The sequence below is a fragment of the Rhamphochromis sp. 'chilingali' genome (assembly GCF_963969265.1).
Source record: "Rhamphochromis sp. 'chilingali' genome assembly, chromosome: 15".
NCBI lineage: Eukaryota > Metazoa > Chordata > Actinopteri > Cichliformes > Cichlidae > Rhamphochromis > Rhamphochromis sp. 'chilingali'.
The window spans coordinates 33,993,719-34,004,685 of NC_137942.1; the positions used below are offsets into that span (position 1 = coordinate 33,993,719).

Here is a 10,967-nt window from a genome sequence, read left to right on the forward strand (position 1 = left end):
TTTTTTTTTTTTTTTTTTTTTTTTTTTTTTTAAATGACATCAGAAACAGCAGTATGCGACATTACGTGATGGCAGAGCTTCAGTTCATCCTTTGTCATTTTTTTTTTTTTTTTTTTTAATAAATAGGACAGGGGGAATGAATGAGAGAAAGAGGGGGAGAGAAAGAAAGAAAACCAAAGGGGAGAAGAGACGGTGAGAAGGGGGGGGAAGAGAGAGAAAAAAAAAAAAAAGAACTCCTGGGTCACCTGTATGGAGAAAAAAAAAAAAACAAACAAAAAAAACAAACAGAGGAGACAGCAAACAACAAAGAGCAACATAATAATAGAGAAAACAAAGCACCATCACAATAAACTAGCTAGTCATAGATATCAATATTTACTAAATAATAAACGATATTGTGCAGCACGCAAGATAGACAGCGCACAGTGTGCTTTGAGGCAGCAGCCAAGAAAGCTTTAGTCCGCGTCTGTGAATACCCATGTGTGCATACCTGTGTGGATCAGCATGCTTGCATTCCAAAGGTTTCTCCATGTAATGATCTGCTAGGGAGTGTGGGGGGGCCACAGCCCCGTCCTCCAGGGTGTGAAGCAGGTATGGAGGAGATCAAAACTCCAGACATCCAGAGGCCCCCAGAACACAAGAGACCAAGGAAGACCAACAGAGGGGCAGCCGCGCCACTGTTCCAGTAAGAGCTGAGGAGAGTCCCAGATGAGGGCTCGCCCAGCAGCCGCGGAGCAGAAGTCAGGGGGAGTTGCAGTGACGCGCCCGTGAGCTCCGCCGGCCCCCAGCTGTGCCTGAGTGACCGAGCCCCAGGCCGAGAGGCCGGGGGCACCCCACCTCCAAAGGGGCCCGAGCGAGCCCCAGGCCCCGACAAGCGGCCGCCAAGGAGTGAGCCGGTGTGTACCCGGACGCCCACCCCCAGACACAAAGAACCACCAACACACCGACACCTGAGGGAGTCCGCCACCGGCAGGGGAAGTGGTGGTGGGTGGAGATAGGCCTCCAAACCTTGGAGGGCCTGAGGTGTCCCCAGAGAGGTGGCGTCTGATACCCAACCTGACATATAGACACAGACATACAGGCACACACAGACACAAACATCCATTCCCACCCTCATACTCTCATATGCACTCACTCCACACTCAACCAACGTGGAGACAGACATAAAGAGACGCTGTACACACAATCACACTCCCCAAGCGTACTCTACAAACCGGGTCTAGGTACCCTTGCCCCTGGAGGGGGGAATTGCACCCAGACCCAGGTGGTGTTACCCTTTTCCCTGCGGTGGGGAGAGGCAGACCACCCCGACTCCGCAGCAGCAGGGAGGCCCCACACCCCAGACCGCAGTCGGACGGCCAACTCCTCCTACTAGCCCTCCCGCTCCAGCAGGCCGCAGAGAATGGGGGTGGGAGAAGACTCCAAACCTCCCTCCACCCGCTCATTGTAGTGTTGATGCATATGTGTTCTAAGGTGCAATTAAAACCCAGGAGGGCATGGAGCTACCTGCCAAGGAACAGCAGGTAAGCGCATAGTCCCTCCTGCTAGCCCTCAATGACTAAGTGTATTTAAAATTGAGAGGTGGGCAACGACGTCAGGGGTGAGGTATACACCCTGATGGTAATTTGGACTCCGTGATTGTGCCCACCCCCAAGATCCTATATGTATGTGTAATGAGAGTGTGAATAATGTGAATGTCTAAGTTGTGGGATAAAATTGAGGCAGAGGCAGCCAGAAGGGGACGGGGGGGGGGGGGGGGGGGGGGTAGCCTCCTCTGCACCCTGGTGACATACCCCCACTCCAAGGCCCTGCATGTGTGGGTGGTTGTGGAGGAGCGGGAAGAGGGAGGCAGCTGGAGATGGGGAGGGAAGGAAGGGAGGGGCAGGTAACCCCTCCCTGGGGCCAGCTCCCCCGCTGACCCCAGTAGGCACTCCCACCCTTCGCGACCCGCCAGGGAAGGGGGGCCCAGGCCCATCAGACCGGGGCCCAGTGCAGTAGCGCCCTCCGGCTCCACAGAGCCCTGGACAGTCCACCCAACCCCACCACAGAGAAAACTGCACCCACCCCACCATCCACACATCTTCCAGACTACATAAGACAGTAAACGCCCAGGCTGAGATCTTCCTCCACCTCTCCTGTATCTCCCCCTCCTGCAGAGAGTTCCTGAAGAGAAGAAAGCTCCTGCAAGATGTGACCATCCCCCCCACCAGTTGAAGAGCCCCCCAGGCGGCTCGACGCACCGGCGGCACCCTGCTCCAGGGCCGGGCCCCCATGCACCCACCCGCCCACAACCCCGGCAACACACCAACCAGGACCCAAGCCCCCGAGGCCCGGCCCGGGCCCCAGCCCAGAGACGGAGCGCCCCCAGAACCTCACGCCCATCCCGGACCCACCCAGGGGCAGCCAGGTTGCCAGGTCAGTAACCCACGTCCGTCAGCACAGACCCTCCCCTAGCCCCGCTGCACGCAGCCGCGAGGAAACAGTCACCTGAGAGCCAACAGAGCCCCCAACCGGACGTGACCGCTACCCCGGGTTGAGCCCCCCAAGGAAGATGCCTCCGGGGAACCCCCCGACGCCCTAAGCCTGTCCCTACCCCCTCACCAATCACAACAGTGAAGGCGGGACCAAACTATGACCCCCCACCCCCACTAGGTGATGGAGCTGATAAAAGGGGCCCAGAGCAATTGATCTAATGTGGTGGCAGAGGCTGTGTCAAGACTAATGTAATCTAATAGATAATTTCTATATTGGTTAGAATTAAGATTATTTTTATTTTTCCAGTTCATGAGGACTGTTTTCTTGGCTATGCATAGGGCAGTGAAGATCATATGGGCTATATTCTTTTCTGAAGTGACATTATCTAAGCTGCCCAGTAGACACACTAAGGGGGAAGTTGGAATGTTACATTTCAGACACTTTGACAAGTCTTCACATATCTCGCGCCAAAACTTTTGCACTGGTGGACAGAACCAAAGAGCGTGGATGTAATTGTCTGGTGTATTGCCTTGACAGTGTGAGCAGTTGTTGGAAGATGTAAAGCCCATCTTGAACATCCGATGACCTGTATAGTGCACTCTATGAAGTATTTTGTATTGTATTAATTGCAGACTGGGATTTTTAATTAATTTAAAAGTTTTTAAGCAAATCTGAGACCAGAAGTTTTGGTCTAGGTTGACTGATAAATCTGCTTCCCACTTTGCAGTAGGAAGGGATATTGATTCATCTAATTTAGAAAGTGTTCTGTATATTTTAGATAATAATTTGGGGGATTTAAGAGTAAGAAAATGTGCCGCACTTAGTGGTGTTTGTAATTCAACTTGACTGAGGTTAAATTTCTTTTTTTACTATGGATTTAATTTGTTGATATTCTAAAAACCTTGTCCTGTTGATCCCATATTGTTCAACTAGTCTGTCAAATGGAATAAATTCTGTTCCCTCTAATATATGTTCTAAGTATTTCATTCCTTTACAACTCCATTCTGTGAAATTAATCATATTATTGTTTTGTAATATGTCAGGGTTATTCCAGATAGGTGTACGTTTGCATGGGATTAATGAAGACTCCGTTATTTTTAGAAACTCCCACCATGCTGTTAGAGAAAAGCTGATGTTGATACTTTTAAAGCATTCATGTCTTTTGATGTTTGAGCTAATAAATGGTAGGTCTGAAATCTCTAGATCCTTGCATAGTGCCTGTTCAACATCTAGCCAGGGCTCAACTAAGAAGGTATGTTTTAACCATTCTGAGATTAACTGAAGCCTGTTGGCTAAGAAGTATTGGTGAAAATTAGGCAGATCTAATCCTCCTCTATCCTTGGTTCTTTGTAGCGTTTTTAAGCTAATACGCGGGGGTTTATCTTTCCAAACGAATTTGGAAATATATGAATCCAGAGATCTGAACCAATCTTGTGATGGTTTGTTAGGGATCATCAAAAATAAGTAATTTATTTTTGGCAAGATCATCATTTTTATAGTGGCGACCCTTCCCATGAGTGATATGGGTAAAGATTTCCATCTAGTCAGATCGCCTTCTACTTTCTTTAGAAGTGGGATGTGGTTTAGTTTAGTTAAGTCTGAAAGCTTAGGAGAGACATTAATACCTAAATATTTAATATTTCCGGATTGCAGTGGGGCAGAGGAAGAATTATGGAAGGAGCAGTTAATTGGAAGAACTGTAGATTTTGACCAGTTAATTGAATAATCTGAAACTCTTGAAAACCAGTTTATTAAAGTAATTACCTCAGAGAGGTTGGTTTGTGTGTTTTGCAGAAAAAGCAACACATCATCCGCATAGAGACTGATTTTATGTTCTATGTTCTTACATTTTATGCCCTTAATTGTTGTAGCCTGTCTAAATGCTGCTGCTAGAGGTTCGATAAAAATTGCAAAAAGTGAAGGGGAGAGTGGGCATCCCTGTCTGGTGCCCCTCAGGAGACAGAAGCTGGAGGATGTCTGGTCATTTGTTCTGATACGAGCCGTTGAGGAATTGTATAATATTCTTATCCAGTTTATGAAAGAGTTTCCAAAACCAAATTTGTGTAAAGTTGCGAATAAAAATTTCCAATTAACTCTGTCAAATGCTTTTTCTGCATCTAGAGATAATATTATGGTTTCGATGTTTTTATCGTATGAGTAGTCTATTAAATTAAGTAATCTACGAGTGTTTGTTGAGGAGTGCCGACCTTTTATGAAACCAGTTTGGTCAGGATGAATTAAGAGGGGGGTCATTTTCTCTAATCTCTTTGAGAGAGCTTTGCAGATTATTTTAAGGTCTACATTTAAAATCCAACACAATCTTAAACATGAGCTGACTGATTCCTCAACCTTCAGTTTGCTGACACACACCTTTGGCCCCGCTGCACTGGATTCTGTCATTTCATTCCTGTGTGAAAAACTTGATCTTGTCTCTTAAATAATGAAACCTTTTGTGACTTTTGTTTGTTCTGTAAATCAGAATCTTGAAAATTGTTCATTGTTGTTCTAAGTTTGTGTTAACTATTTGGCAAAAATGATTGGTTCCTAATCCAAACAGCATAATGACTGTTCTAACACATACAGTGGGGCAAAAAAGTATTTAGTCAGCCACCGATTGTGCAAGTTCCCCCACCTAAAATGATGACAGAGGTCAGTAATTTGCACCAGAGGTACACTTCAACTGTGAGAGACAGAATGTGAAAAAAAAAATCCATGAATCCACATGGTAGGATTTGTAAAGAATTTATTCGTAAATCAGGGTGGAAAATAAGTATTTGGTCAATAACAAAAATACAACTCAATACTTTGTAACATAACCTTTGTTGGCAATAACAGAGGTCAAACGTTTACTATAGGTCTTTACCAGGTTTGCACACACAGTAGCTGGTATTTTGGCCCATTCCTCCATGCAGATCTTCTCGAGAGCAGTGATGTTTTGGGGCTGTCGCCGAGCAACACGGACTTTCAACTCCCGCCACAGATTTTCTATGGGGTTGAGGTCTGGAGACTGGCTAGGCCACTCCAGGACTTTCAAATGCTTCTTACGGAGCCACTCCTTTGTTGCCCGGGCGGTGTGTTTTGGATCATTGTCATGTTGGAAGACCCAGCCTCGTTTCATCTTCAAAGTTCTCACTGATGGAAGGAGGTTTTGGCTCAAAATCTCACGATACATGGCCCCATTCATTCTGTCCTTAACACGGATCAGTCGTCCTGTCCCCTTGGCAGAAAAACAGCCCCATAGCATGATGTTTCCACCCCCATGCTTCACAGTAGGTATGGTGTTCTTGGGATGCAACTCAGTATTCTTCTTCCTCCAAACACGACGAGTTGAGTTTATACCAAAAAGTTCTACTTTGGTTTCATCTGACCACATGACATTCTCCCAATCCTCTGCTGTATCATCCATGTGCTCTCTGGCAAACTTCAGACGGGCCTGGACATGCACTGGCTTCAGCAGCGGAACACGTCTGGCACTGCGGGATTTGATTCCCTGCCGTTGTAGTGTGTTACTGATGGTGACCTTTGTTACTTTGGTCCCAGCTCTCTGCAGGTCATTCACCAGGTCCCCCCGTGTGGTTCTGGGATCTTTGCTCACCGTTCTCATGATCATTTTGACCCCACGGGATGAGATCTTGCGTGGAGCCCCAGATCGAGGGAGATTATCAGTGGTCTTGTATGTCTTCCATTTTCTGATGATTGCTCCCACAGTTGATTTTTTCACACCAAGCTGCTTGCCTATTGTAGATTCACTCTTCCCAGTCTGGTGCAGGTCTACAATACTTTTCCTGGTGTCCTTCGAAAGCTCTTTGGTCTTGGCCATGGCGGAGTTTGGAGTCTGACTGTTTGAGGCTGTGGACAGGTGTCTTTTATACAGATGATGAGTTCAAACAGGTGCCATTCATACAGGTAACGAGTGGGGGACAGAAAAGCTTCTTACAGAAGACGTTACAGGTCTGTGAGAGCCAGAGATTTTCCTTGTTTGAGGTGACCAAATACTTATTTTCCACCCTGATTTATGAATAAATTCTTTACAAATCCTACCATGTGGATTCATGGATTTTTTTTTCACATTCTGTCTCTCACAGTTGCAGTGTACCTCTGGTGCAAATTACTGACCTCTGTCATCATTTTAAGTGGGGGAACTTGCACAATCGGTGGCTGACTAAATACTTTTTTGCCCCACTGTATCTTAAAAATGCTACAAAGAAAGAAAATTATCACATATGTTTCAATATGAATGTAATTGTGTCACACTCGGTTTGTAGTAGCTTTCCTGTTTTATTTTGAGTTTTGGTATGTTTACACTGTTATTTTTATTTCCCGTGTGTTCGTCTTCCCTTATTAGTTTTACTGTATTTAATTAGTCTGATTTAATAACTTATAATTATTTACTTTCCAGTGTGTATATATGCTCCTCGTTTGGATTATTGTTTGTTTGAGTTCTGCCTGTCTTTTCTATTAAAGATTTGGACTTTTGGACTATTAGTGGACCTCGTAGGTTTTTATTCTGTTCAATTGGTAATTGACTGGGTTTAATTTAGTGGCCTGGAAAACAGGCCGGAGGGGTCTGGTCATTTTAACCCCCTAAGACCCGAAATCTTCCATGGCATGCATTTTTAATTTCTCTTTGATATTTGGGCCGATTGGAACCCGATGAATGTAAAAAGAAAGAATTACCAGGTTTTGTTTTTTTTTTACCTAATTTTTGTTTCTGAGAAAAATGAGAGCCACATATGAGGACATTAATTTGAAATTTCGATAGAACAGTTGCAGTATAATGTCCTCATAACTGTATATCAGGCACTTGTTGATCAAGATTTAGTATTTTGGTCTAAATAACCCAAAATGTGATGTCCACATGTGTGGACGCCAGGCTGGAGTAAAGTGTTAGAGCTATTTATACCTATGTAAACTTTTATACACTGGTTTTTACCTGTCTTGTTTCAGAAAGGTTTAAAAGGGTAATGTCCACAGTTTATTTGTTTATTTATTTGTTTGAATTCAACATATTTTATTAAAGTAATTGAGCTTGAACACAGAAAAAACTGAATCAAATAATCATAAAATCAAATCACTTGCACTATACTGAAGTCTAATCTACTCTGAGCTAATGCCGGTTTCCAACACTAATGATCGGGTGAAGGAGAGAGATGAGGGTGTGCACGGCCACTGGTGCTCTTATCCCTGTTCTTTGTGATACAATCCAACAGGAAAGCAGTCAAACCCTTGGACATTAGCCAAGTTAACGTTCACAAATATATACACACAGAGGAACTCTGAGCCCCAATGTCAGCATTAGCACAAACATGCCACTTCATACCAAATCTCAGTGTGAGGTCAGGTGTTAGTCTCATTCCATTATTCTGGCTATATTTTCTTACTCATTACTATTAAACTTATACTTAAGACTAACTATTAACAAAATCACACCCCAATAACTCTGTTATTACACTTTGTATTTAATCATAAAAAGGCTGGATGTTGAAACCTTTTACTTCTATTTTGCATGAGCCAGGATTCTCAACAGCTGATACTCTATGTCCAAAAAGTGACAGGTACCATTTTATGGAGCAAAAAACTTAAGAGCGCATATTTTATAAATAATACCAACAATTGCAAATGCAGACCTTTAATAGTAATAAGTAATCCTTTATTTATAATGCATAGCAATATAAAAATAGTAACATATGAAAATATTACAATGGGCACAGATGAATTTGTATCAAAAACAGCAACCAAGCCAAAGTAATGAATAACACACATAAATAACAACTGCTTGAGAGAGCAAACAATTTCTTTTCATCTGTTCCTTGGCAGAAAGTTAAGACAGCTTTAGTTTCAATAAACAGAAGTAATGGATGCAGTCCCTTTGAAATGTCTACACAAAAGTCTACTTGTGCATATACTTAGCTTTAACTCTTCTCTTTTTTGTATTCCAAAAGGTTTTCATTTTCTCCAGAGGATGTCTCCCTTTCAGTGGTTATCGACTGTTCACATTCATTTTCACAGACTGTTGGAATGTCGATGCTGGCCGAACGTTTCTTGCTAGAATACAATGGCCTAATTTTGCGTGCATTATCTGTCGTCTTTATTTCGTACTGGAATATACTTTTGCCTACTTGTTTTGTTTTTAAGACATTTGTATGCAGTTCATCTATCATTGCAGTAATACCCTCTGGAATGAATGCCCACTGTTTAACTGTGTCTAAAACAGCATTTAGTTTTCCAACCGCATCTTCTGTGCATTTTTTGTCTGTGCTTTCAACTACAGGAGTGTCATTCAAAGTTGATAGAGGACTTTTCAGAGAGTTTTTCATTTGTTTAAAATGGCTACAAGCCACCTTCAGGCAAGCACATGTGTTATAGAGAGAGAACGTACAACAAGTGCACTGAAGTGTTTCAGCCGATGCAAAAAAACACAGATTTCCAAACAAACTTGGCATTTTTATCACTTTCAAGTCCTCACAGTGTACAAAGTAATGCCTTTCTTTCACTGCAATTCTTGCCAAGGTAGAAATGTCTGTTTCCATGTTTGGATAGATGTCATTGTCAGCCTCTGCTAATTTTGCAAGTAACACTAGATGCTTGCAAAGAAGTCCTCGTAAGCCATATGTACAGTTGCAGTAGGACTCAACAGGGCAGACATCATACACCATGTCTTCTCTAGACTCAGATGGGACTTGATATGCATTAACTCCATGGCTGTTCTTGACTGTAATTTTAAGAGCCCAACCACTTTCCATCAGTCTTGAAGCAGAGTCTGAAACTTGAGACAAGGTGTCAGCAAACCTGTTTTTCATGCGGCCCACATCTTGCAGGGTTTTTATGACTGAGAAGTAGTCGTCGGCCTTCCCTAGGAGCACTTCAATCAGATCATCCAGACGCCTATTCTTGTAGCCAGATAAAACCTGGTATTTCAGGCGGTGGAAAAATCTGAAAAACAGTTATTTGAAATGATTAGTAACTGTAATTGAAGGAATTTAAAGTTTTAATCAAGACTGTATTATTTTTTTAAAAATTGGAATACCTATTGCACACGTCTTTTATAAAGGAATGCTCTGTGCCGGTTTAGCTGATTTAGGCAAATCCACCTACTCTGTTTTTTGTTGTGATAACATAAAAAACGCTGCTAGAATTTAAAGGATTTGCCTAAAACCTGTTCTGGCAATGACATGACGAACCTACTCAGTTTAGCCTCTTGGATTAAAGCATAATATCTTTTTTTCAGCAATACAATTGAATGAGGTCAAAATAATAAATCATACCTTTCAATCACATTGTTTGTTTCAGAACGAGCGTGACTGAACCGACGGCCGTAGTCACACCACATGTGGCCAATGCCTTCCCAGTGCTTCTGAAAATACTGGCACACCAAAGGGTATTGCTTAAATGTCTGGCAGAACTCTGCTGATGTGGCTTTAAAGTCGTCCTCCTAAGAGAATTGGATGCAACAGAATATATTTCAATCCATTTAACAGACCTATTGAAATCTTTAATATTATGTATTGAAGCCCTTTTCCTTTTATTGAATAACATTAAGAATTTTAAGTTATTAATAATATGTCGTGTTTTTGTATTAAGAAGCAATTATTTCTTCCCTTACAATGGCTAAGAAGGAACACTAAACCTATAAGCATATTTGGTTTCAGCATCTGTCTGTGAAAGAATCCCACTCACAAGTTCTACTGCACAGTGGGTGACACAATGATGTTCTGCACAGCTTAAGTACTTGTTTTGATAAGCAAGATAAGAAGCCAGTTTTAGAAATTGTTTCAAAAATCTATTTTGTATCTCTCTGTAACTTTTTTTAGCAACTGAAAGTTATTATGCTCTTAGTGTAATCAAGAAATCAAAATGTGAAATAGACAAATTACACTTACAGATGTGCAAGCTTTCAGCTTACAAAAGAAAGAAATGATTTCATTTCTCTTTTGGGTGTTAGAAAGCCCATGGACCCCGGACTCTGATTTTGAAAGCCATCGATTAACAGCCTGTGAATGTAAGAGAAAAAAAGTTAATCTGGAGAGAGAGACAGAGGAGCAGCTGTACAAAAAGCATAAAAGAAAGCTGACGTCCAAAAATAACTTTGTCACTCACTGGACAAGAGGACCTGTGCATTACAGAAATCAACCAGGCAAACATATTTTTAAATGTCAAAAAGAGCTTTGGGAAGCAGCCACCAGAAGATGAGTGCACTGTGGTCTTAAATGGATGGACATAGTCACTCAACATTTTATCCCTTTATATTCATTAACCTGAGTAGGTGAATATCACAATGAGGCAAATCATAACAACAGGACCCTGTTGTAAAAATGTGTTTCAGGTGCATCTTAGACAACGTGAAAAGAAAACAATGTGGTTTACCTGCAAGACATGGTACCAGCATAGAAGGATAGCTGACTCTGGAAAAACCTTCTGCAAAGCATTTATTTCCGCAAAGTCTTTGTCAACCATAAATGCTCTACAGAAAAAAGAAAACACTAAATGAGATT

General features: G+C 42.5%; 1 long non-coding RNA gene across 1 annotated transcript; it reads right to left on the bottom strand.

The window, feature by feature from the left end:
* Positions 1-9,746: 9,746 nt before the first annotated feature.
* Positions 9,747-10,967, bottom strand: LOC308411425. Its single transcript, XR_013974376.1, has 3 exons — positions 10,840-10,967; positions 10,356-10,466; positions 9,747-9,907 (listed from the first exon to the last, which is right to left on the bottom strand). It is a non-coding gene; the product is annotated as an uncharacterized lncRNA (long non-coding RNA).